The sequence below is a fragment of the Macrobrachium rosenbergii genome, chromosome 40, assembly GCF_040412425.1.
Source record: "Macrobrachium rosenbergii isolate ZJJX-2024 chromosome 40, ASM4041242v1, whole genome shotgun sequence".
Classification (NCBI taxonomy): Eukaryota; Metazoa; Arthropoda; class Malacostraca; order Decapoda; family Palaemonidae; genus Macrobrachium; species Macrobrachium rosenbergii.
The window spans coordinates 26,337,008-26,362,302 of NC_089780.1; the positions used below are offsets into that span (position 1 = coordinate 26,337,008).

At 39.2% G+C, this 25,295-nt stretch overlaps 2 long non-coding RNA genes across 2 annotated transcripts; one reads left to right on the forward strand and one right to left on the reverse strand.

Annotated features, from left to right (window-relative positions):
• Positions 1 to 1,868: 1,868 nt before the first annotated feature.
• LOC136826272 (uncharacterized) lies at positions 1,869 to 23,515 on the reverse strand. The gene is made up of 2 exons (XR_010849577.1): positions 23,287 to 23,515; positions 1,869 to 2,260 (listed from the first exon to the last, which is right to left on the reverse strand). It is a non-coding gene; the product is annotated as an uncharacterized lncRNA (long non-coding RNA).
• LOC136826271 (uncharacterized) lies at positions 7,252 to 14,851 on the forward strand. The gene is made up of 2 exons (XR_010849576.1): positions 7,252 to 7,425; positions 13,956 to 14,851. It is a non-coding gene; the product is annotated as an uncharacterized lncRNA (long non-coding RNA).
• Positions 23,516 to 25,295: the final 1,780 nt, after the last annotated feature.

The following is a 25,295-nucleotide window of genomic DNA, read 5'->3' on the forward strand; positions in this document are numbered from 1 at the left end:
CAAGTCTAATTAACCTATAATTAACTCCCGAAGTCCATCCAACAAGGGGTTTCCATACGCGATCCTCACAAGAAAGAGCACAGGTACGTCTGTTTCGAACGGTTCATATCCCGTCCAGCAAGCGCAATAACTTGTTAATGTATGGGTAAACCCCCCCCCCGGGACCAGTACTAAACACGGCGAAGAGACATTCCATTTGGCCGACAACAAACAGATGCACCGCCAGTATCAGAACCCCTAACAGTGTAGAAAAAACCAACTGAAAAGGTAAAAACAGGCACGGAATTAGCCCTCCGGGGATTGTTACAAAAAGGGCAACAAATAACCTATGTACACAAACAAGCAAATCTTTCTCTTTGATTTACAGTGACCTTGGTTAGGTTCAGTGGAAGAGTTCAAGCCTGGTACTAGGCCTATCCAATGGTCTAGGTTAGGTTAACATGCATCCCAGGCATTTCAATCTAAAATTTAAGGTAGTCTAGGCTATGTCTGGTTGGATGGATGGGGGTTTCAGGTCATGTATTATTTGACACTCGAGGCTGGATTACCCCAAGTGAGGGTATGTTTTCCACCCTGGTGTTGGGTTAACCAAGTTGCTTATTTCCGACGAAATGAATAATAAAATCCAACAAAAACTGTTAAGAAATACCCGACTAGACCGGGCATACTACAAGGTCTCTTACTATACTCTAGGTCAATTTGTTATGAACATAATAAATGCACTTACTGTTATAGCCTTCTGGCGAAGAAATTTGTCAAAAGCCAATTCTATTAGGATATACTTTTGCTTATTGGCATATAACCATTCGCAATTTCTATGGAAAGCATCTCTTCAAAGATGTATCATCTTTTTCGTGGTCCTTTGCAACAGTAAATTCTACTGAAACACTAGAAATGAGGCAGTATGTCACTATGACACAAATACACCGGACTCTCAAATCAAGCATTCGAAAGACTGCTCAACCAATCCTCCTGGCCTCCAACGCCCGAATGTTAAGTCATGACTTCATTCCCCCCCGACCTTTCCTTTTTATTAGAAATGGAAGAAGCGGTGATAATAATTGATTATGAAAAACTGCAACATTAAAGAGTATACTTGTCAAAAATTATATCAAACATTTATACGCAAAAAAGGGCAATGTTCAAGGAACAAATACTAAAATTTGTGAAGTCCTAAAGAAAGTAAAGGTAAAGACGATTAAAATACTTCGAAGAGTCAAGGTAAACTTCGAAAAGAGTCAAGGTAATTAACAATACGGAAGAGTATCAAAGTGTTTCAAGTTAAATTAGCTCTGCATCGAACTCGAACTGTAGAGTACCCAAGAGAGTGTTTGTGGAGTGCGCGCCTAGGAACCAGGAACCTTGACCTTCAGTTCATGTCAGGATATGTATATGTTGGTTGTCTGTAAGAAAAATCCAGTAACTGACTAAATATAGTTTTTATACGTCGGAAAACATTTACACCAAACTTGAATTTGAGTCGCATTGGTTTACTAGCAACAAAAATAATTAAAGAAAATTGATGGTTAATAAGAGGAATTTAAAGTTCATAGTAAACAGGAAAAGTCTGACTTTTCAATTTTAGTTATTTAATTTTTATCATTTAAAATGTTAAATCAGTCATGTGAAACAAACTATTAACATGCAGAGTACGCTTACGAGAGCAAAGATAGTTAAATCAACAAGCAGGAAAATATGCAAACAGAACGTTTCCAAGTACTCATAATATCGCAGCATCTTCAATAACCCCGTTAAAATGTCGTTCTGTAGTTCTGAAGTAATGGTAGTGAAAGAAGTATGGCTTTTTTTGTCCTGGTGTCTGTTTGCCCTGTAAGGTCTTGAAGCCAGAAAGGAAAATAAAAGTATAATTAAGAAATACTTTTAATGGTTATAACGTTTTCAAATAAAAAAGCTACATCTATGCTTTATGAAGAGCTGATTGCCTTCCAAAAGAGAAGGACGAAAAGCTGTACTTAACTTTCCATGAAATACTGCATGCAAACTATGAAGGTAAACAAAACTTCTGCATTTATTTCGTTTACAGAGATGAGTTACTTACCCAGAAAAAACACAAGAATATATTTCTACACCGTAAAGAAATTATCTTGGATTTTCTACTACGAACATAAGCCAAGCTTACGATGAAGAGTCCAATCGGTTTGTCACACTGGCAAGATCGTCAGCTTCCCAGTTGGGAGTTAATTGTCGGCAACTCCTATGCTAAGCTTTCAGATGAACCTGCCTATTGTCTGCCGCATTCCTGTAAATTAAATTAAATAAAGTACAGATATGTTAGTTTTCATCAACAAAAAAGAATCTCAAGAAAGTAGAATTACTTCCCGGTGAACTCTTTGAAAAACGAGTTGAAAGTGAAATGTAATTCCTCTGTAATTACAATAGAAAGACTGCATGAAATTAGATGTGAATCTTTTCTTATAGCTGATGTTCCAAACAATTTTCAGTTGGAAGCTACACAGAAAAGATGGTTTAGCTACGTGACCCAAATGCAACGACAGGGAACAGAATGAGAGACAGTGTTGTGGGTAGATGTGGAGTTCCTGAAGTAAATAATAATGAGGAGAATCTTCTGAAATGTCTGGAAGGGGTCTTGATGCTTGAAGCACTTAGTTCCCAAGGCAAGAAAAATTGTGGTAGATTATGTATTGGTTTGGAAATGATGGATAAGGAAGTTGATGGATGTAATGCCGAGAAGAACAACTGATAAGTGGAAGACTAAGTGGGCGGGAATTGAACCTGAAAAAGTAATTAAATTTGAAGAAGTATATGAAGGTTATGCAAAATTCAAGGATATGGTTATCGGATCAGTAGAAGTTTTTGTGGTAAGGAAGGTGGGAAAAGGCATTAATAATAGTGAGTGGTAGGATGAGGCAATGAGAAGTTTGGTGAAAGAAAAATAGAATATTATGCGAGACTCAACTGAAAGACAGAAGGGAGGGAGGGAGTGCATTCATAAATACAAGAGGATGCTGAAAGGGTATAAGAGGAAGGGTGAGAGAAAAAAGAATGTATGTATAAAACAAAGGTGAGCAGGGGTTTTAGGAAAATAGATGCTCTACAGCGAAGTAAATAGAGAAAGAACAGTTGATGAGCAAAGTGATCTCAGAGTAAAATATGCAAATGGAGATAAACTGTCTAGCAGTTTAGGTTCATTGAGTGAGTATTTGGAGGATTTGTCTAATATACATCATGCAGAAGTGGATGGGGTGAGGGAATCTTTGTGGAAAGTGACTGTAGTGGATGGAAGATTGGCTGTTAATAGTCTCTTAAGTGAAAAGACACCAGTTGTTGGGACTGCGTGAGACCTTGCGGAACGATGGTGAAACTGTGATTGAGTGGCTGACCAGGGTGTGTGAGAGACGGATGAATAAGGGAAAGTCTCCAGAGGATTGTGTGAGAGGTTTAAGGATAACGGTAACAGAAGACACTGTAAGAATTATATATACAATAGTGTATGCTATCTTAAACGCTTGGAAATTTATGTTTGCATATGCACAGTTGTATAGACACTTGGTTTTCCATAAGCATGTTAAATATACATATCCAATATATCATAATGTAACCTTATACCTACTCAGCCATAGAAAGCTTCGTGATGAGAATGTGGCTCCACCTTTCATCCACTGACCATCCAGACACTGTCTATTTAGGTCTGAAGGTCATGTCTTGTTAAACACACACACACACACACACACACACACACACACACACACACACACACACATATATATATATATATATATATATATATATATATATATATATATATATATATATATATATATATATATATATATAATATATATATATATAATGATGTTGTTGTTGTTGTTTTAGATTTAGCTGGTCTTATGCCAGCAAGGGCTCTTGCTCCAGGGGTAGCAAGAAGGTCAGTAATCACCTATCACCTTGGAGGGTGTGATTCTAGTTTCGGCAAGTCTTATGGGTGGTTACTGTTCCCAAACATTTTCCACCATGGCTGTGACCCATCCCAGTCTAATAACAAACAAGAACATATTTCACTGCGCTGGTCAACAGAGGCTCGTTGCTTTTTTTTTAATGAAACGGTTCCAAGTCGTTTCACCTACAAATATCTGATAACTCTAAGAAACATGGTAGTCTACCCGTCACCAAAGATAACACAACAACAGAAAACATCCTCTTTCTTCACTATTAAGCATCGGCACTTGATTCACTATAAAACTAAAAATATCTGGCGTGGCAATCTCCCAATAGCCTGAACTGTTCACGAAAACTAGGTTATAACGGATGTAATAGTCCATATGTGATCTTAATTCCTACTGCACATCTCAAGACTAAATCTATGCTTTCGCGGTAACAAACTTTCGTTAACAACCACTCACAGTTTACAACTTTACAGGAACATCGCGCTCTGCTCGAATGAACAGCATTTGTATCACGAGTATCCCCATTTACCAAAACGTTGCCTCATGGTATCTCTTGCCCTTCGATCGAGCGCTGTGGTGGCCTAGTTTCTCTCTCTCTCTCTCTCTCTTCCCTGCACACTAAAAAGCTGTTCTGCTGAGTAATATCTGAGAAATGACTGCGTATTGACATCCGGATACTTTAGAAATTAAGATATCTTATTTAGGGTTCAAACACGCCCGTTATTCCAATAGTAGTAGTGAGATTTAAATGACAGCGTACATATTGGGCCATTCTATCTCGTTTTTAATTTCATAATGATGTTTTCTTTTTTAATGAAGCAGGCCTATAAGGGTAGCCTATATTTCAAGGTTTCTTAGTAACTAAGAAAAGATTTTAAGTGTGAGGATGCTAGCCACAGGACCCCTTTTTTTTAACCTCAGCAAATGCTGGTACTCATTTATATTTATGTATGTGTGTGTATATGCACGCGCTCGCACATAGTTGGGATGTAGAGAGAGAGGATGAGGAAATAGGTCAATGTAAAGTAGGTTGATAGCTGGGAATTTTGTGGAAATAGCAAGAATTAATTCAATTATTACTAATGATCAGACGATTGATGGCCTTGATAACTTGGGTGACTTTTGTTGCAAGTGTATGACACTTGCGCCTGGTCGTTCAATTTCTCCAAAGATCCGTTGGGCAGGGGTTCTTGGTAGTGGTTGAGGGGGAGTCGGTGGGTCCGAAGAGAGCTTAACGCTTTCCATCCTAGCTGTAATAAATCCAAATCTAATTTTCTTTAGCAGTGGCTAGGACGCTGGATTCATCAGCGAGAGGGCCTAGGTCCAAATTGCGTACTCTTTAGTTGGTCAGCTGTAGTGAGTAGGAGAGAAGAGAGCGTATTTTTCGTTTTCATACCTTTATGAAGTCCTCCTTACCCTCAGGTGCCAACACGGCTGGGTCTCGAAGCAAAATCTTACTCCATAAAGCAAATACTGATAACTTTAATTCATAAAATTCAAAAGATGACTGCGCATTGACATTTGGATACATTAAACATTAAGACATATTATTTAGGGTTCAAACAATCCCAGTACACTAGGCTATTCCAGAAGAAGTGAGACTTAGATGGTAGCGCACATATTACTCTGTTGGCGTATATAAGGGTGTACCTTTACGGTTTCGTAGCAAACCTTTAGGTGTGAGGTTGCTAGAATTATTTAAGTACAGTAAATACTGGTACTTATTCATAGTAAGTGTTATGAGTGAAAGTGTATGCACATGCGCGAGCTAACCCGCCCCCCTCCCCAAAACCACCCACACACTAGTTGGGCTGTGGAAAGAGAAAATAGGTTAATGTTAAGTGGGATATAATTCGAGAATTTGTGGAAAGAACAATTAAATGGTTACTACAGATCCGACTGCTAATGGCTGGATAACCTGGATGACTTTGTTGCAAGTGCATAGCACTCTTGTGTCTGGTCGCTAGATTTTTCCGCAAAAATTCGTTGGGCGGCGTTTGGGGAAGGGACGTTTGGGTCCGAAGAGAGCATGACTTTTTTTGTCGTTGCTGTACTGTAAATAAAAATAACTCCACATTTAACTTTCTTTAGCAGTGGCAAGGACGGTGGTTTCAACACCGAGAGCGCCTTGGTCCTAATTAAATACTTTTTAGTTAGTCAGCCGTAGTGAGTAGGAAAAGAGAGGAAACTTATTATTTGTTTCGACATTTTCATGCATTCCTCCTCTCCCTTAATTATGAATACGGCTACCTCGAAGCAAAATCTCTGACTCCATGAAGTGAAAATCAGTAAATGCCGTTGACTTTAATTCACAAGATTTCTATAGAATCAGCTTTTTTGTCCAAGCATTTGTGGCTTTTCCAGTAATGCTTTTGCTTTTGCTTTCAGCCGTCTCAGTCAATGGTCGCAGAAAAAAAATATATAAAGTATTACCACTGATAATCGAATTGTTTACAGAAATGGGAAAAGTAAGAGGTTATCCATAGTCCTATAGCTCTTTTAGTAACTGGAAAGTTACCAGAATACACAACGGGATTATCCTTCTTTCTTCGTTGTGGATTTATCTCACCTTTCGATACTGAAAAGTGACAAGACGTTCGAGCATGTTTAAACTTACCGCGCTTCATCGTGCAATTGTACAGTATTTAGTAATGTCTTCAGTGCAAGTACTCTGCAATATTTTATGTATATATTGTATATATAAAATTAGTGGTATTCCGGAAAATGACTTACAAACTGATTCATGAAATTTGACTGACTCATAATTCAACGAGGATGAAAACGACTTATGCAATTGGTTTACGTAAGATACTTGCATAGTATTTTTATGATTTTTTCGTCTGTTTATTTTAGATACATGACAGATATTTCGTTATAGTCATGTAATAACCTCAATAAAAGAGAAGAAATAATTTTCAATGTCGATAAAACTTTACGCAACACCTAGTATTTCGTTTCGCTCCAGGTTTTCTCTGGAAAGGCCAGCCAATCAAAGGCGAGGTTTCAAGGACCGCCCATTAAACTCGACCAATGGTGAGCGGTTTTAGAAAGTCGTCCCCAGATTCCGCTTTGCATTCATCCCTGTCGCGCGTGGACCGCAGAGCCAACGTTAGCACGTCCATTCACCTCTTGTTTAAAAGTGAGTATTTTAACAGAAACTTGTGTGAAAATATTCTGTCTTTTAGTCCCAAATGGTGCCTTAGTATTACCTGCATGCATTTATGTCCAGAAAACTAATGGGAGAAGGGGCTAGACGTCCTAAAGGAACGTGATCTGTCACAAGGTCGATGTGGACGATGATGGGAGTGATGACGAAATCTTGTGATCAGCTGTAGTCCGGTGGTACGCTTCTTGAAAATCAATACGCTCTTATATGGGTCACTTATAAGGAAGTCTTTGAGTGGTCTTTATCTCGCCCTGTGCATTTGTCTTGCAGCCACAGGTCTGGGAAGTTCTGGGCAGGGTAGTCCTCAGCTGAAAACCGACGTTAAATAACGAGGTGAGGTGCAATCGATAGTGAAAGGCAATGGAGGTGACGTAGGGGTGTACCGAGACACGATTCCCCGTAGGAAAATGAATACCGTATTCTAAATTTCGAATAAGTTCGTGTGATGCACTTCGCGGCTTTATTGTGAAAGGAAAACGTTTATTTGGTGATGTGTATGAATAAGAAAAACGGGTTTGCGTCAGCTAGCCTAATGCAATATGAATTTTCCCACTGCAAGCCGGCTTCGTACCTCTGGACTGCAGTGTGAAAATGGAAGTTGAAACCGTAAACATACTAATGAACTTATAACTTTTAGCCCATAATCGAATTGCATCTATCATCTTTCGTCAGTTAAGTCTCATAATTGCGGTTTAGTAAGGTTAGTCTGGTTGCGTAGCCATAGTAGCCTACCCACAGAACAGGTTTGACGTAATAGCTACCAGGCATCTGTCAATTTGGATTTTTATATAATATATATTTATATATATAATATATATTAGACCTTTTTGGCCGGCTCATTTTCGTTTTATTTATTGGAAATGTAGTATGGTTGAGAGAGAATGAAAAATATGGTGTGGATTAAGGACACTCAAGTTTTACTATATTTTGAGAATGCAAAGCAGTGTGTTTATTTCTCTTTTACCGTATTTTTAGAAGTGATTAACATTAATCGGTTAATATCATTTCACGATATCATGTTCTTTGAGATGTTATAACTTAGAGGTTAGAAATTACTGAACTGGTGGTGCATAATAAACGTTTTGTATAATCCCCATTGGCCTAGGGTACCAAAATCGAATTTTTGAGGTAATTAGATTTTTGTGTGCAAGATAGGTGTTGGATTTTCAAAAAATCTTTGTTCATTGTGTATATCTATAGAGGGGTATGTTTTTCAGTATATTTGTAGCTCCTTGCTGTATGAAATGATTTTCATAAGTGCAGATATTGGTTGTAGTTGCTAAATACTTTTGTTTCTGGCTAGCCTTCACCGTGCACTTCAAGAAAAGTGTGTAACTGCACTTTTCATTCCTTATGGCAAGGCTCGATGATTTTCATTTTTTTTTTCTAAGTGGACTAGGATTAAGATGTTAAAGACCAAAGCTCTTATACACTGAGGGTAGTTTAGGCTGTGTGTGTGTGTGTGTGTGTGTGTGTGTGTGTGTGTGTGTGTGTGTGTGTGTGTGTGTGTGTGTGTGTGTGTGTGTGTGTGCAGAATGCTATCCAGTGGTAACTAATGAGGTATTTATCATTTTGGGATATCTATTCTGTAAGGAAAAATAACCTTTTATCATTTCTGCATATCTTATGTGTGTGTGTGTGAATTATATATATATATATATATATATATATATATATATATATATATATATATATATATATATATATATATATATATATATAACTACATTAGGCCATTTTTCCATTTAGAAGTGGTTCCAGAGAAAGGAAAAACTCAACAGCCATTGCTGCATACAAATATTACTTGCTGTGCAGGAAACTGCAAGATTTTAGAAGGTTCAGAAGCAGTTTATTGAATTCCCTTGTAGAGTACACTCAGGCATTTTGGATACCAAGGCAATTCCTTTTCAGTGCCTCTTTCTATTATATCACTGAACTGGAGAAGATATTGATGCTTATAGACTCTATTGAAAAGTACAGTGCTTATGAATTAGTTTAAATGTCTAGATGATATTTAAATCCTGTTCCTAATACCTAAGTTGTCTTAGCAGTTCCTGTATCATGTCATAGTACAGTGTCATACTTTTCTTTGAAATATGGCTCTGCTGTGTAGAGATAGGTTAGGTTATTAATAATGATGCTCTAAATATTATTGTGATCATCTTGAGCAGCTGTTCAGTAGCCAGAGTAGCCGTAACATGCTAAGACACCTTTCGCAGAAGATTCCCATGTGTAAAAAAAAAAAAAAATATATATATAACTGATACACGAGTTGTATTTTTGTGGTTAAGTTTTGTGACCAGATAATTGATAATTCGGGGAATTCAGGCAATGCAGTATATTTAATATCACCATGTAATATTTTTTTATAACGTTTGGCAGTAATGAACACAAAGGAACCTCCTCCCCCACAGAGTTTTTAACACAGTGATAAGATTATAAAGACCACCACGGTTGCAACGTAAATAGTCTGAGTTTAGTTTTTTTTTTTTATCTTTCACATCATCATTGCTGTAATGTATGTAAAGTGATTGTGTGATTTAATGCCCTCCTCGAGGTGACTGATAACATCAGTATTAAATTTTTGTGAATTATGCGAAAGTGTGAGTGAACTATTTTGGGATGCCGTATAGTCTTTCAGCAGGCATTGTTTGAGGGCTGGGGAGTAGTGCTAACGATGAAATAATAAGTCTTATGTTAGGAAGCTGTTGCCCAGGGAACCATAGACCCTGTGTCACTGAGCTTGGTCGGGGTTTGACGGTTCCAAACCTTCAAGTACAGAATAGCATGACTTGGTATGCATTTATGCATGCAGAATGTACATGCTTATGTACACGCCTTTCCTAGTATACACACACATATATGTATGTATAGAAATATACATTATATATATATATATATATATATATATATATATATATATATATATAGGAAAGTGTGTTGTATGCTAATATCCATTTTAAATCAGCCAATATCCATTGTAAATCTGCCAGTTCTTGTTTAAAGGGGAAAATTTGTATTCAGTCTGCCGGTTCTCAGTAACGCCTTGTAAGAATATCCAGGAAAATTTGGTCTGAACTGAGTTCGTAGGAATTTATGGAGATAGGCAACTACGTCACAGCATGACGCAAGGCAGGATTTTCCAGTGAAAACCGGATGTCTAGAACGCCTTCTTAGAACAGTAGTATCACTGCTGAGTAATATGACAGTTTCTGATGTGATGCTTTTCTTTTGTATATAATGATTACTGTCAATGGGATTAATATCTATTTTTCTTAAAAGTTACTACTCCAGTTTGGCATCGTATGGCATTCATGAATTCGGCTCATGACGTCAGAACGAAAGCGAGAGTAGTTCGTTCGTGCACCGGTTCATTGGCTGGGCATGAGACTATAGTCACCAAAGGGTCGTAACCGGCTGCTGCATATCTTATCACAGTGTTTGCGAGAAAGTGAGTACCAAAGGATTGGATGCCAAAGTTGCAATCTGTATTCATATCAGGATTAATATGTTGCAATTAGCATGCGTACAGTGTCCCCAGACGGGGTTGTATGTTCTTGTTTAATCTGGTGATAACTTTATAAGAGCGGCTTGAAATAGTTTGTTTTACTTATCGGTTTTAATTTTCACCTAAATGAAAGTTGACATGGGCTCTCCTTACCAGGCTAATGCTAGAGTACACAGTTTTTAGGTCATGGCCGATCTCGTCAGACAGATGCCGGGGTAGGTTGCCAATGCGTAATGTCAAAAGTTGCCAAAAGGTTTCTTGTTTCGGTGGAATTTGGATTCCATTCAAGGTATACTACTCATTTCTGCCTCGATATATTTATTTAAGTGCAGTAATTTAGTTTTTCCCAAGTAACGTTTAAACACCTCGCGTGCGAACGTGTGCGTGTGTGTGTGTACGAGTAGTCATGTAGATTATTTTCTGGCCCCTTTAAATGAACGCTAAATTGATAACGTTTGGATTTCTCTTAAGAGTTGTAGTCTTGCGTAATTTGTTAAAGATTAAATAGGAAAATTAAGAAATATATCGATGAATAACATTAAAAGCATGCTAGAGGGTTACAGTATGTTTTCGTAGCGATTCAAAACATGACAAACGGAAAACTAAAATAATAAAATTGAACGGGACGATTGATAATTTTTACACTTGTAATTTGGGAATATGTAGACTATGTAGAATGCTATTTGGTGTAATAGAGTTGTAACCAGAAATCACCAGTCTCTCTCTCTCTCTCTCTCTCTCTCTCTCTCTCTCTCTCTCTCTCTCTCTCTCTCTCTCTCTCTCTCTCTAGTAGTAGTAGTAGTAGTAATGGTATTTCTCTTAATATCTGTTTAATTTCGTGCAATTAGACTATCATCATATTCGATTCCGTATCTCATTTCAATTTGCAATCTAAGTTCCTGTAAAACACAAATACGCTAAGGACGGATTTACGAGTATTGATTACCGCATTGCATGTACCTCAACAAGGGATTCGTGCATTGCAAAACAAGGAGAATCTCCTCCCAACTTTCTCAAGCCAGTGTCGGCCTAATATTCTAGGAAAATTACCAGGTTGCACAGAGGGGACTGGCTGGCGTTGCACCATCGGACCTGTTGGCTGAACCTCAGTAGAAAATGGGAGCTTAGGATGTACCGCGTTAAGAAAGATTGACGTTACCGCCGTTTGTCTTTCATTTGCAACGTGCACGTGATTCTTTCTAGTCTACTGTGCCACAGTAGGTTTTATGGGAAATCAGTATTTTTACTTCCATCATCTTGCATACCGAGCAACTCTTCAGAATGCATTCACTTCATTCTGGAGTCCTCACTAGTTTGTCTGTGTGCATTTACTCCTTTACGGAGTAGCAGTTTCTCCCTAAAATTCTCGTTCGTCTTTTCAGCCCTGGCCAGTAAGTGCTGTGCTTTTGTTAATAATGCTGTAAACTTACGGAAAACAGGTTTATCCATTTACAATATTTGCGAGAAGAAAAGAAAGACAAGCAAGTAAAGCATGTAGGCTATTTGAACCTAGAACAAATTGTAAGTCAAGATAGAGAGCATTTGCACACTGCGCACCAAGACTATACAACAAAATACCACATGAAGTGAAGAGCATACAAGAAGAATGCAAATTTAAAAAGGAACTAAAGACCCTCCTACTCTGCAGGAGCTACGACACTGACGAGAAAACAATGAAAGACAGTTATAAAATTTAAGAAACTCCTTATTTTGAAAACGCACAAGGGCCCGCCAGAGAGGGAATTATCCCTGTGGAGGGCTGTACAAAAAAACAAACAAAGTGAAAGTGAAGGAAAAGAAAAGAGAGTAGATGGGTTGTCTTTTGTAAAGGCATTATGCAGGAGCTATTCGTCTTTGTTGCCTACGTTTTCGTCCGTTTGCTCAAGGCATTGTTGTCAAGGCAGTCTTGCGTCCACTATCTTTTCTTTATTGTCTGTGACGGAAATGTAACTTTCGGTCATTTATTTGTGCATACAGAGTACCAGAAAGATTCATAAAGGTAGAGATGGTACTTGGCCATAACACTAGATTAAGAGTAAGTACAATATAGCAATTATACCAGGAAAAACAGTGAGAATAACTTTGGAGTCCAACAGGGATCAGTGCTGACCCCTTTGCTCTTTATCATATCGGATAAGCTACAGAGAAGTGCAAAAACAAAAAGTTACTTCTGGGAGCTATTAAATTGCAGATGACTTGGTGTTAATAGCAGAATATGACAAAAAGGTGATGGAAGCGTTAAAAGGTGGAAGAGTGGAATGGAGAGAAGATAAAAAATATCTGCAAGCAAAACAAAGCTGGGAAACTAGCAAAGAAAAGTGTAGTCACGAAATTGGCCGTTCAACAATACAAACTTTACTTGGAATAAGAGATTTTGGATACCCAAAATGCATTACAAGGGCAAATGAAGAAGGGATGAGTTGAAAACCCTGTTGTGGTACATGAGCAGGTCTCAAAATAAGTAGATGATTTCTGTCACCATTTGGAGTTGGGGGGCGGGGGAGGGCTGGACTGTAAAGTAGGAGTTGAGAGAACAGTAAGAAAGGGTGAGGCTACAGCAAGTATAAAGTAGCAAATAAAAATAACCCACAGTAGAGAGAACATAGACTTGCACAGTAGAGAGAACATAGACTTGCTACGGGTTCTGAGTCTTGTACGACAAGAGAAATGACAAAGGAGGGGAAAGGTAGTTACCATAAAATGATGAACTTCATGACTGGAGTGTGGTGTGATAAAAGACTGGAGATTTCAGAGTTAGATAGTTTGGACATGTTATGAGAAGGAAAGAACAACAGGTGATCAATTGAGCAGATGTTGAAGTAACAGGATGAAGACCTGTAGGAAAGTCCATGAGATGGTGGGAGCTCGGGCATAAAGGGCAAAGAGAAGAGAAGACTGTAATGACTGGAGAGTGTTTGCACATTAATGAAAGGTTTTTGTAGGAAGCTGAACTACCTTAGTGTCAATAAATGGTTGAACGCGGGATACGTAATTTTCATGGGCGTGCAATCTATGGTACTTATTGATTGGTTCTAGCTAATTCTCTATAGTTGTGACCAAAATATTTGGCTTCTCAAATCTTCGTTGTCTGCTCATGCTGCCCATTGATTATTATACGGTATTCCTAGGTCTGGCCCCTGTACTAATTGCGGTATTCATGTTGAACACGACGGACTGTTTATTGGATATATTGTTTGAAACTTCTGTAAAAACAAGTAAATCACATTTATTAATACATGTATGCTATTAAGTGTTAAAATATTTAATGGAAAAAAAATATTAATTTGGAGTCGGGTATTTTCACAGTGCTCTCAAAGTAATAAGTCAAACTAATGCTCTTTTTCTCCGATTTCAGAATCCACAACATGGGTGACGTAGAGAAGGGCAAGAAGATCTTTGTGCAGAGATGTGCTCAGTGCCACACTGTGGAAGCAGGCGGCAAACACAAGACAGGCCCCAACCTTAACGGTCTGTTCGGAAGACAGACTGGCAAGGCCCCTGGCTACGTCTACACAGATGCTAACAAGTCCAAGGGCATTGTTTGGGGAGCCGACACTTTAGACGTCTACCTGACCAATCCTAAAAAGTATATTCCCGGAACTAAAATGGTCTTCGCCGGTTTAAAGAAGAAGAAGGAAAGAGCCGATTTGATAGCCTACCTTGAGGAATCTACAAAGTAAATCGTCTCTGTGTATTTTTATTCCAATAGAAAATTAGAAGGTTCTAAAAAAAATGAGAAAAAAGATGAAAAGCTAACAGTTTAAGGAGTCGTTATTTATTTTAGGTTGTACTGTACATAGTTTTAAAAATGTCTGACCCCATGTTCCAGAAAATACTGTACGCAATAACAAATCATCTCGTTCAATATTTTGGGACACCCTGTGCTTTCGTCATGGTTTCCCTCACCTAAGTTATCCCAAGATTCAGTTCAATTGTTAAAATTGATTTTAACTTAATATTGGTAGTACTGTTAACAGGGTAAAGAAAATTTAGTCTTGTGTGTAAATAGCCGCTTTCAGTACCAGTCAGGGTGCAGAGAAGAGGCCCTTTCGGTGCAATTTGTGGATAAAATGTTGTCTCATCTTCATGGATGAATGAAGGTTTTTGGTGATAATCATTCCACCTTTTTATTAACTAATTAAGTTTTGAGTTTACAACCAAAGATTGTTTGAAACGAGCATTTGGTCCTGACTGGAGAATTCATTCCACTCTTGTAATTTTGTTTTTCAACAAAATAAACAGAAAAGCTCCTGCTCTTGTTTTGCTAATCCCACATTTGTTATTTAGGAATTAATAAAAAACAGCTTTCTGAATTTACCAAGGACTGATATGTTAAGAGTAAATTATTTATTTCCCAACAAGTGTGTTGGGTGGATTGTCATTTATATTACAAGAGCAAGTAATTTATTTACCAAAGGTGAGTTGTTACTGTATGGTATATAGTAAATGGTTTATGTTCCTACAATACTACAAACCACCTTGTATGTCGGATTATCCTTCAGCACAAGCTGGGTCGGCTGTTGAACTTAATAAAAAAGGTAGGGGTGGGGAGGGGGATACCCCTTACTCGCCTTCCATCAGCTACCGGATAGTGCAGACATGCTTTGCTTTGCTTGACTGTTTATCCTGAATTATTACTGAAAACTTGGATAAGTAGCATGCTACCCTCTTTGCCTGCTTGTTTGTCTGTTTTGTTCTTTTTTTTTTTTGCAATACAGAGAAAAGTAACACTATTTGGGAGGGAACGATTCATGTCACCAAACGGTTGAGCCACATTAGTATTGTTTCTTTTGTTTGGAGGAAAGTCATGTAAACATGTATCCCCTCTTAAGGAGTGTGATTGTGGGAAAAGTTTGGCAAGCAGCTGGCATCTCTGATGGGGGGATATGCCATCAAATCCTTCCAGTGCCTTTCTTTTGCCTTCTACCATCCCTATACCACTGACTGGCAGTGCTAACCCTTTTAGGAGGGAAAGTACCAGGGATACAAAGCCTGACCTTGCCTTCTCCACCAAAGATGTAGTTGTTAGTTACTCCTTTAGCAACTGACTCTCCCCCAATCTCGCCGACTGTTGTTTCAAGTACCCTTAAGACATCACTGAAGTACTTGCAGAAAATATTGCCCTAAATGAATATTACAGAAGGGCTTAATGCCTGTCCCACCTTCATAAAGTCTGCAACTGCCTCAGTATTTCTACCAGGAGCAGATCCCATGATTGGTGTATCATTTTTGGTTCTGGCCTTGACCACCCCTTCAGTGCAGAAGGCAATTAAGACTTGTGAGATGATAGGGAATGAGCTTGCTCGGCGCTCCTCGCTGCAGTGTTCATCACCATTGTCGTCCTTGCACACAGACTCTCTTCCATTACGTAGGTAGAAGGGGAAGTACTAAGGCCTCATGTAAGTCGTCCAGGTAGACCCCTCGCATGAATGCTTCTCGTTTCAAGAACAGCACGATCATCCTCAGTGAATTCTCGGGTTCACAACTGGAAAAGCCTCTTGCTTGGTCGCATAGCTGCCCTAAACGACCCATCTACATGCGCCTCAAGGGAGTTGCTGAGAGAGGGCCATGCGCAACCCATTTGAACTGCATGTGCTTGGTCTAAATTGTGGTCATTCTGGCGACAGGGAAAGTTCCCACTCTTCATTTGTAGTGTGTAGGGAAGAGCCACCACCAGCACCTCACTTGGCACATGCACATTCTTTGGAACACACACAGTCCAAGCACTCCAACTCGGGAGGGGTCAACTTTGGTCTCTGCCACTATTCATGCACAGGTGCAGGGGATGGTGGTGTGCGTGACCATTCTCCCTTTGTTAAAGTTTGGTGGTTAGTATAGGAGCAGGGGGTTGGCAACGTCCAAGTATGAACTCTGTTCTGACAACTCCACTGGGACTCTTGTGCCTTCTCTGGTGAGAGGCTCATCTGGTATGTAACAAGACCAAGAGCAGGCCAGGGATCAGAGATCTGGCAAGACACCTTTGCCTGGAGAAGGTGAAGCTTGTGCCCCAGGTGATCTGATGGGTCCTGAGGGTCGCTCTCCTTGGGAACCCCAGCAGGCAGAGCTGGAGTAGCCCTTTGGAGAAGTTATTTTGTGAGTGGAATAGCCTTGGGGAGGCGAACTCTTGCTTCATACCTGCCAACAGTCATGTCAGTGGAGCTTCACTCAGGGAATGCTCCTGAGGTGTGACCCATGATCAGGTTGCCTTGGTCATAGCTCATGGTGTTTTGAAGAAGATAATGCCCTTACCTGTGGGTCTGGAATTCCCTTACCTCCAGCAGACTGAGCAAACTTCCCCCCCAACCCCAACACTGCTTTAACGTAAGATGTAGAGGCTACTTCTCTACAGCTGGACTCATCAGTCTGCTGATTGACAAACAACCTCCCTCTGGAGAGACTCCATCAGGAGGGTCATTCGTTCTTTGCTTCAGAAGAGAATGCTTTGGAGTCTTTCTCCTTGCCTTCTCCCCAAGCTGACTCATGGCTAGACCTACAGCTGAACACGTTGACAGACTTTGCCATGACGGGTATCTTGTCCCATGATGTAGTGATCTTTGGCGGGTTGTCAGAGTCCAGAGATGAGGCCCTTACCTTCCTGGCTCACCAGTGGGCAAACCTTGTTCGAAGAAGAAGAAACATGACAGACTCTTCACTGGTCAGTTATCTCACTGAAAGTGGCCTCTTGCTGGAGACCAGTTCATTGCTGGGAGCATCACTAATCTTTCCGATTGTGGAGGTTTAGGAGGTCAAAGCTCCAAGACTCATCATCCACGAGGCATTCAAACCCACCTCAACCGCCCCGCACTGTTCCTGCAACTAAAGAAGTGACAAGTGATGGAAGGTGGGTGGTAATCCCCTACTCACCCTACACCACCACCAGCTAACTGCCTAGATACCAAGTTCAATAACTAATCTAAAGGATCTGGTTTGTATCCCCTGGGAAAATACAAATTTAGTTTTTAATTTGTTGTATTTACTAAGGGCTGTTTTGATTCTGTTTCTGATATTTTGAACTGCAAAGTAAATTATATCTAGACTTTTTACTGCATATGTGGGTGGAATATGTTTTTACTGTTGAGACCTCAATAAATGTCAATGTCCAGGTTCACCGAGACCAACAAAATACCGTGAACTTGCCAATAATAACTCATTTTCCTGAAGTATTTCTAATTCTTGCTGGAGTCCACACACACACATGAATGGGGAATTTATAGAAGTGACAACAATATTGTATGGTAGTGGAAGGCAATGAAACCCCTTCAGGAAGTGGAGTACAAAACAAATGAATGGATTTTTTGGAATTTGGAGGTAACTCTCCAAATACTACAGATTATAAATCCAAGTGGACTCCAAAGGGAAATCAGCCTGCAGAGAGAGGCAAGTTAAGGAAAAGGTGATAAATAACTAAATATGAGGGACAGAATATAAACCGATACAAATATGAGGGAACAGAATATAAAACCGATACAACTAAATTGTAGAGACGTCAGCAGAAAGCAGGAATGAATTTGCTCATTGCCTGAACAGTTGGAGATCGGAAGACTCCACATCTTCCTTAGGCAAACTGTTTCACACTTTAGTTGCAGCCAAAATAAAACTCCTAGCAAACTGGATAGTACTAAACCTGATACTAGAAAACGAAACAGTTTGCGAAAACAGGCAGCCTTGTGTTGCAAGCAAATATAGCTAGGTCAGGTAAAGAAAGAATATACAATCTAGGCCGATGACCAAGCGCTGGGGCCTATAAGGTCATTCAGCGCTGAAAGTGACATTAAAATAAAAGTTTTCAAAGGTGTAACGGGAGGAAAACCTCGCAGTTGCAAAATGAAAGAACTTAAAGAAGGTACAGTAAAAAATGAATGAAAGGGATTGCAGCTAGGGGCCGAAGGGACGCAGCAAAGAACCTAAGTAATGCCTACAGTGCACCGCGTGGGATGCACTGATGGCACTACAACCCTACGGGAATCAGTTAAAGAAGAGCCCAAAGGATGTTTGTCACAGTGAACTCACTTTACGTCTGTGCCACAAGTCAGCATTAAGAGACGGCAAAATTAATTCGACTTATGACAAAACTATTCCAGAGTTTGAGATGGGAGTCAGCACACGATCGCCACAAATACACATCTAATCAATACACCTCTTTACTTTTAAGAAATGCTGGTATGTCTTTTAATCTTTCTCCCTAGTTCGCTGTGCATCTGTGTAAGAAATTTCGTATTTCTAATAATCCTTTACAACCAAATCTTCCCAGATTAGATTCATCTACGGGATCAGGAAGCTCGTTCCACAGTTTGGTCACAATAGGAATAAACCTTATACAGTAGAAAACTGTGGGGTAGCATACTGGGCGTCCCAGAAAAAAAGGCTCGATTGCTAGACTCAACTACATATTTGGTACTAAGTGATGAATGGTATAATCTGGAAAGGTCTGAATGCAAGGGACCATCAGAATTATGAAATGTCTTACACAGCATGCACAATGAGCTGACTGAACAACGGCGCTATAATATTACTAAGATCGGGGATAAAAAAAAAAAATTAACTCAAGTTTTTTGTATAGAAATTCAAGATGGAGTCCGCTGCTGAAGAATACAAAAGTTAGGCCAGAGACCAAGCGCTGGGACCTATGAGGTCATTCAGCGCTGAAACGGAAATTGAGAATAGAAAGGTCTGAAAGGGACAAGGTGGATAGTAAAACGGAAGAGAATATGAATGGAGGTACAGTAAAATGAATGAAAGGGGTCGCAGCTTTAGTGCCAAAGGAACGCTGCAAAGAACCTAAAGTAATGCCTACAGTGCATAGACGGCACTAGCCTCCTACGGGGAAAAATGACTATTCACCCATAAGCCATTCGACGTCTGTGAACAATACTATCGTGGCATGTATTTACAAGATTTGAGCAGAAAAAGCTGTCCCTCCTACACATGCAATCTGAAACTACTTTTAATTTAGTGCAGCACCAAATTGAGGAATCACTGTCCAGAATATATCAAGGACAAATAACACAACTTTGTGCAAATGCTCATTTGTTCAACAAACCGACAAGAGCCTCGTTTCATAGTTTGTTATTCATCTTGTTTATTTTGCTTTGTTATTTATCCCAGTTATAATTTTCTTTTGCTTTTTCTATAATTAAGTTTACTTCCCTGTTGGTATCCCTTGTGCTTATAGCATTCTGGAGCAACGAATTATAATTTCTTATTTATTCAATTATCGATTTTTTTTTTACAGAATGCAGTTTACTGATTTTTATTCACATTGTTTCATTAAAGACAAGCTTAATGAGATCAATTATTATTTTTGTCTGAGTTTCCTTGTTAAACCACATAGTTGGAGTTGCAATATGCTAAAATCAAAGACCCCATAGACACAGGAGTGCAATACAGAAAAAGATTGAAAAGTAAATAAATTATACAATAGAAATAACAAAGAAATGTAGACAAGATCAATGAAATAAAAATAAGGAAAACGTTGACGTTAGATCAATGTCAGCCAGCTTGGAAATTAATATAAATTAAAGTTCCAACGCTTCGATAAAACTTCTAGAAAACTGTACTGACCTTCTCATAAGACAAGGTCAAAGGTGTTAGAAGTTACAGGGTATTTAGTACTATACGGTGGGAAGATTTTCATACAAATGATGGTAAGAATTATGACAAATTTTAAACGGCATGACCAATGAGCTAATTGAACGGCGGCACCAAAGATTAATGCTGTGATCATGGATAATTTGGTCACGGCTGGAACAAAACTTCCAGAAAACTGCGTGATACTGAACCTTACAAAAGTATAGATAAGACACAGCATTAACTGCATAATGGTCTAATGCAGTGCTATGTGGTAGATGGTATAATGAAAAGGCGGGAGTGAGGTTGATAGGAGCGTGTTGGCTGTCGGATGCCCAAGACTTACTGGCAATTATGCTTGGAGTTTTGTTGAGATTGCGAGCGCCCGGACACGCACACACACACAGACACACACACACACATTATATATATATATATATATATATATATATATATATATATATATATATATATATATATATATATATATATATATATATATATATATATATCTTAACAGAAAGGAAGCCTGAGACTGAGCGCACGGCAGGAATGAATGGTAGCGTATGTGGGGGTGTTTTGACACACTGGCTGCTATGGAGCCCTCTCCTTAGTTATGTAAGTCTGCTAATATTGTGGAAGTTTACACTAAAGGGAATTCATCCACAATCCAGAGGTTAAAGTATGAATGTGGCACTGACTGCTGTGCTGTCTTTACTTTGACGCCGCTCCTGGAGAGGGAAATGGAGTCATATTTCGGTGGTAGAGCATGAGACGATTTCGTGTGCAACGTCTGTGGTTTGATTCCCAACTTGTAGTTCTCAAGTTAACTCGGATGTGAATGGGTATTTATATTTGTCGAGGTCAAAAACAACAGGGAAAATGCACCTGATGAAAAGGCGTATGCAACCGGTGTGTTCCTAATATGCATCACTAATCTCTTGTCTTATTTTGACAAAATGCACTGCCTCTTTCCTTTTACTGCCCTGTTGAGCTTACGATGTTATTGGCATTCATCAAATTCTTGACTTACATCCCTTTCCCCTAATTTATTCTCTTCCATTTTGTCTATGATGATGATTTGTCATTATTCTAACTCCACATATCCCCTGCGGAAAATGTATTTTAAGTTAACCCACTTTTCACTAACATAATAAACAATCGCTCTTCACTTACATTAGGAAAAGTTTAGTCAAAAACCCCTCCATGCAAAGTATGTCTATCTTGTCCATTTCCATCTTTGGTGCTTCGCCGACGATTCTCATTTTCTTTCATTTTTCCGTGTCAGTAAGATTTGCACTGGATACCTGTATGAGTCTACAACTTTGCTCTACAATCCTTGTAACCATTTATTTGAGATTCTGGCTATTTCACAGGTCTCTGAAATTTTTCATTGCCATCATAAATAGGCACTGAATTATATGAAAATATCATCTAACCAACATTCCATTCACAAGTCCCCTCTTGTCCCATAAAGTCCTATCTAATCCTGCTCTACGTAACTTTCCTTAGTAATAAGTCCATTTTTAGAGATTAGCCAACTAGATGCACCATGTTTTATGCCTTAACCCCACACCTTTCCAGCTATATATTTGGTAAATTTTCACAAATACACCCGTCTGCCCGTAGAGGTGAAGTTTGTTTTTCTCTTGTTTTTTTTTTATGTTTTGAATCAATGTGACCTTCAAAACCATAGAAAATTATTCGTTTTTTAGTTAACCCCTCCCTCCCGCCCAGCCGTCAGTCTAGGGGCGCCAAGGTGGTTTCTCAGAATTCTCTGTAGGGGGAACCAAATCATACATGTAATTTACGACAGTTTTGATAATCAGATTCAATCAAAACACCCCAAAAACCTTCGGTAAACATAAATTTCAACTTCAAAATTCTAGCAAAACCCATCAACTAATGGTAAATGATTACTTTACACCAAAATTGACTTCCAGAGTTAAAATTATGATTTCCTGTTTTAATGTATGTTCTGAACATTTCTAACGTTCATTTCTTTTGCAAATGGGTTGATTTAGAGGTACTGGAACCCCTTCCTTATATCCCACAACTATGAGGGGAAAATGGTAGGAAAACTGGGTTTCTGAGTGGAGGACTACACAAAATGAGCAAACTAAAAGGTTGTATCTAACCTACCCTAACCTAAGAAACCAGTCCCTTACCTGGCCATGGGCGGGGTGGGGGTAGGGGATTTGTCGATCACCCTGAATCCCACACCTAACCTAATCTAGGGCATTGTAAATTGAAAAAATAGGGTTGTGACCTTGCATAACCTAATTTAACTTGGAGTACTGGGTCCTTCACCATCCCCTGGACATCCCCATCTCACCTAACCTAGAGCATTGTGAATAAAGACGAATACTGTTGCGACCTAACATAACCTAACCTAACTAAATCTGTGACGCTAAGTCCTTACCTGACCAGGGGGCTTAGCTCCCCCTAGGCTTCGCACCTTACCTAACCTGGGGCACTGTAAATCAAAATAAAAATAGGACTAATCCGACTTTCAAAACCAACGCAAATAGCTTGTTTTTTGCGGCCCCATTTCCGGTTCCCACCAGGGTGCTTCAGATCGATGGTTGGTGTTGGGGGCGATGGGAAGTTTAACTAAAAAAAAACTAAATGGTTCCTGATGTTTTTGAAGGGCAGATTCGTTCAAAACACACCAAACACACTAATTTCACTTCCAAAAGACGACGGGTTTAATAAAAAAAATATACCAATATATTCTTGAATACGCCTTCGCGAAATAATCTTTGGCTCAAGTATTGAGAGTACGTTGTATACTATGCTGTAAACAATTCAGTTACACTTAGGCCTACGTAAAACAAAATCACTTGGTAACCCCCCGGGGTTCCTTGCACCACACCACAAGATCAACACAAGATAAACACTGATATATATATATATATATATATATATATATATATATATATATATATATATATATATATATATATATATATATATATATGTGTGTGTGTGTGTGTTACATGTAGCCTACGTACAATTCCCAGTAGGCCTAGTTTGTAAGGGAAGTTACGTAACTTTTATATCATTAGCCATTTGGGTTAATTCATTTTACCTTAGAAACATTTCAACTAAGAACTCACCTAAAAGTACAATGGAGTCTTGCCGTTGTCGAGTTTAGGTTACGCGAGCTTATGATGGCTTTGAACAAGTTCCTGCACAGAACTACTACGAACTGAATTACTAAACGAGTTTCCGTCAGACGCGGAGTCACATGGTCTGAGGACTTCTAAAATGTTGGCCAGTGGCCAGACACAGTCACAGGCGTGTTATAAGGTTCTTGAATTAGCTAAAGCTCTCACGTGATGTTCCTTCCCTCACCTACGTTATAATTAGATTTGGTTTGAATAATGCAGTCCGGCTAAATTCTTACATAAATCTTAATTTTGATTTCAAATAATGTTTTTTTAAAAACAGAACTCTTTTTTGCCAAACAAGGCCTGGCAATCATTCATTTATTTTGCGGTCAGAATATCTTTTTATTTATCCATATCTTATGTAAAGCAAAATATATCTGTTTAAGTAAAATGAAACGTCAAATAATGTTGTTACAAATATACAACACAACCCATTCATTCTATTTAGACGAATATGTCAAGATACTTCGTTAAATTTTAATCAAAGACGAACACTTAATTTTCCTGCTCTTCAATTTTTTTCACTTCAACTTTAGATCACACGATGTTCTTTTAATTCATGTTTTACTTTTCTTATATCTTAATTTTTTTATTCCTTAGATTTGCAGTTAGGCCATCTTACGTCTGAGTGTAGAAATTTAAATTCGATAACCTACATAAATGTTACACACGTTTTTGTTAGAATGTTTGTGACACCTAAAGAACCAGTTGCATTATTCAGTCTACGACGTCCTCATCTGGCCTTAACCTACATACTGTAGAGTGACACCGTCCACCACTCATACAAGCTCGCACAGAATAAAATGACGATATACAGTATATCAGCCGCTTAGAAAGAAAAAATAAAAAAATTTTAAACATGCTTTTATTAAAATGCACTAAAAAGTAAAAAATAATTTTTTGAGACAACAGGATTTTCTTACAATTAATGTTTACAAAAATAAAAGCGTGGGCCCCAAAACATGGAAGGAAATGCCACAAGAAAAGAAAAGATTTTTTTATTTCTTGTAGCATTTCCTTCAATGTTTGACGCCCAAGCTTTTATTTTTGTAGGCAAGATTAATTTTAAGAAAATCCTGTGTGTCAAAAAATTATTTTTTACTTTTTAGTGTATTTTAATAAAATCATGTTTAAAAATTTTTATTGTAACCGATATATGATTGCAGTTAACGAAACTAATATCCGTTTACGGGGAGGGGAAGAGAGGGAAGGGGAGTAGGAAGGTGAGGGGAAGGGGAAATGGGAGGGGAGGGGGAAGGAAGAGGGAAGATGAGGAAAGGGGGAAGGGAAGTGGAAGGAAAGGAGGAGAGGGGAGAGAGAGGGGGGGGGGGGGATGGGAAGAGGAGGGAAGATGGATGGTGAGGTGGAGAAGAGGAGAGAGGAGGATAGGGGAAGGGGAGGAGGAAAATGAGAAGGGATGTAGGAGAAAGAGGGGGGGGGTGGAGGAGGAAGGTGGAGAGGAAGTGGGAGAGGGAAGTGGAGGGGATGGAAGAGAGAAAGGGGAATAGGGGAGGGGAGGGGAGGAAACAGCAAAATTAACATTTGATCCTGAGCTCCGGAAGAGGGGAGGGAGGGGAGAGTGGAAGGGGGAGGGGGGAAGGAGGAGGATGGAAGTGGAAGGGATGGAAGAGGGAAGGGAAGGGGAAAGGTTAAAGTTAAGGTGATGGAAGAGGAAAGGGAGGGGAGGGGATGACACAGCTAAATTAACACTTGGGATGCTCCGGAAGGGGGAGTGGGAGGGGAGGGGAAGGGGATGGAAGAGAGGGAAGGGAGGGGAAGGACACAGCTAAATTAACACTTGGTCTGTGCCTCCGGAAGGGGCGGGGGAGGGGGAGGAAGGGAAGGGAAAGAAGATGGGAGGGAGGGAGAGGAAGGGAAGATGGAAGGAGGGAGGAGGGGAGGGAAGGGAAGAGGAGAAAGGGGGAGGGGGGGATGGGAGGAAAATGAGAATGGGG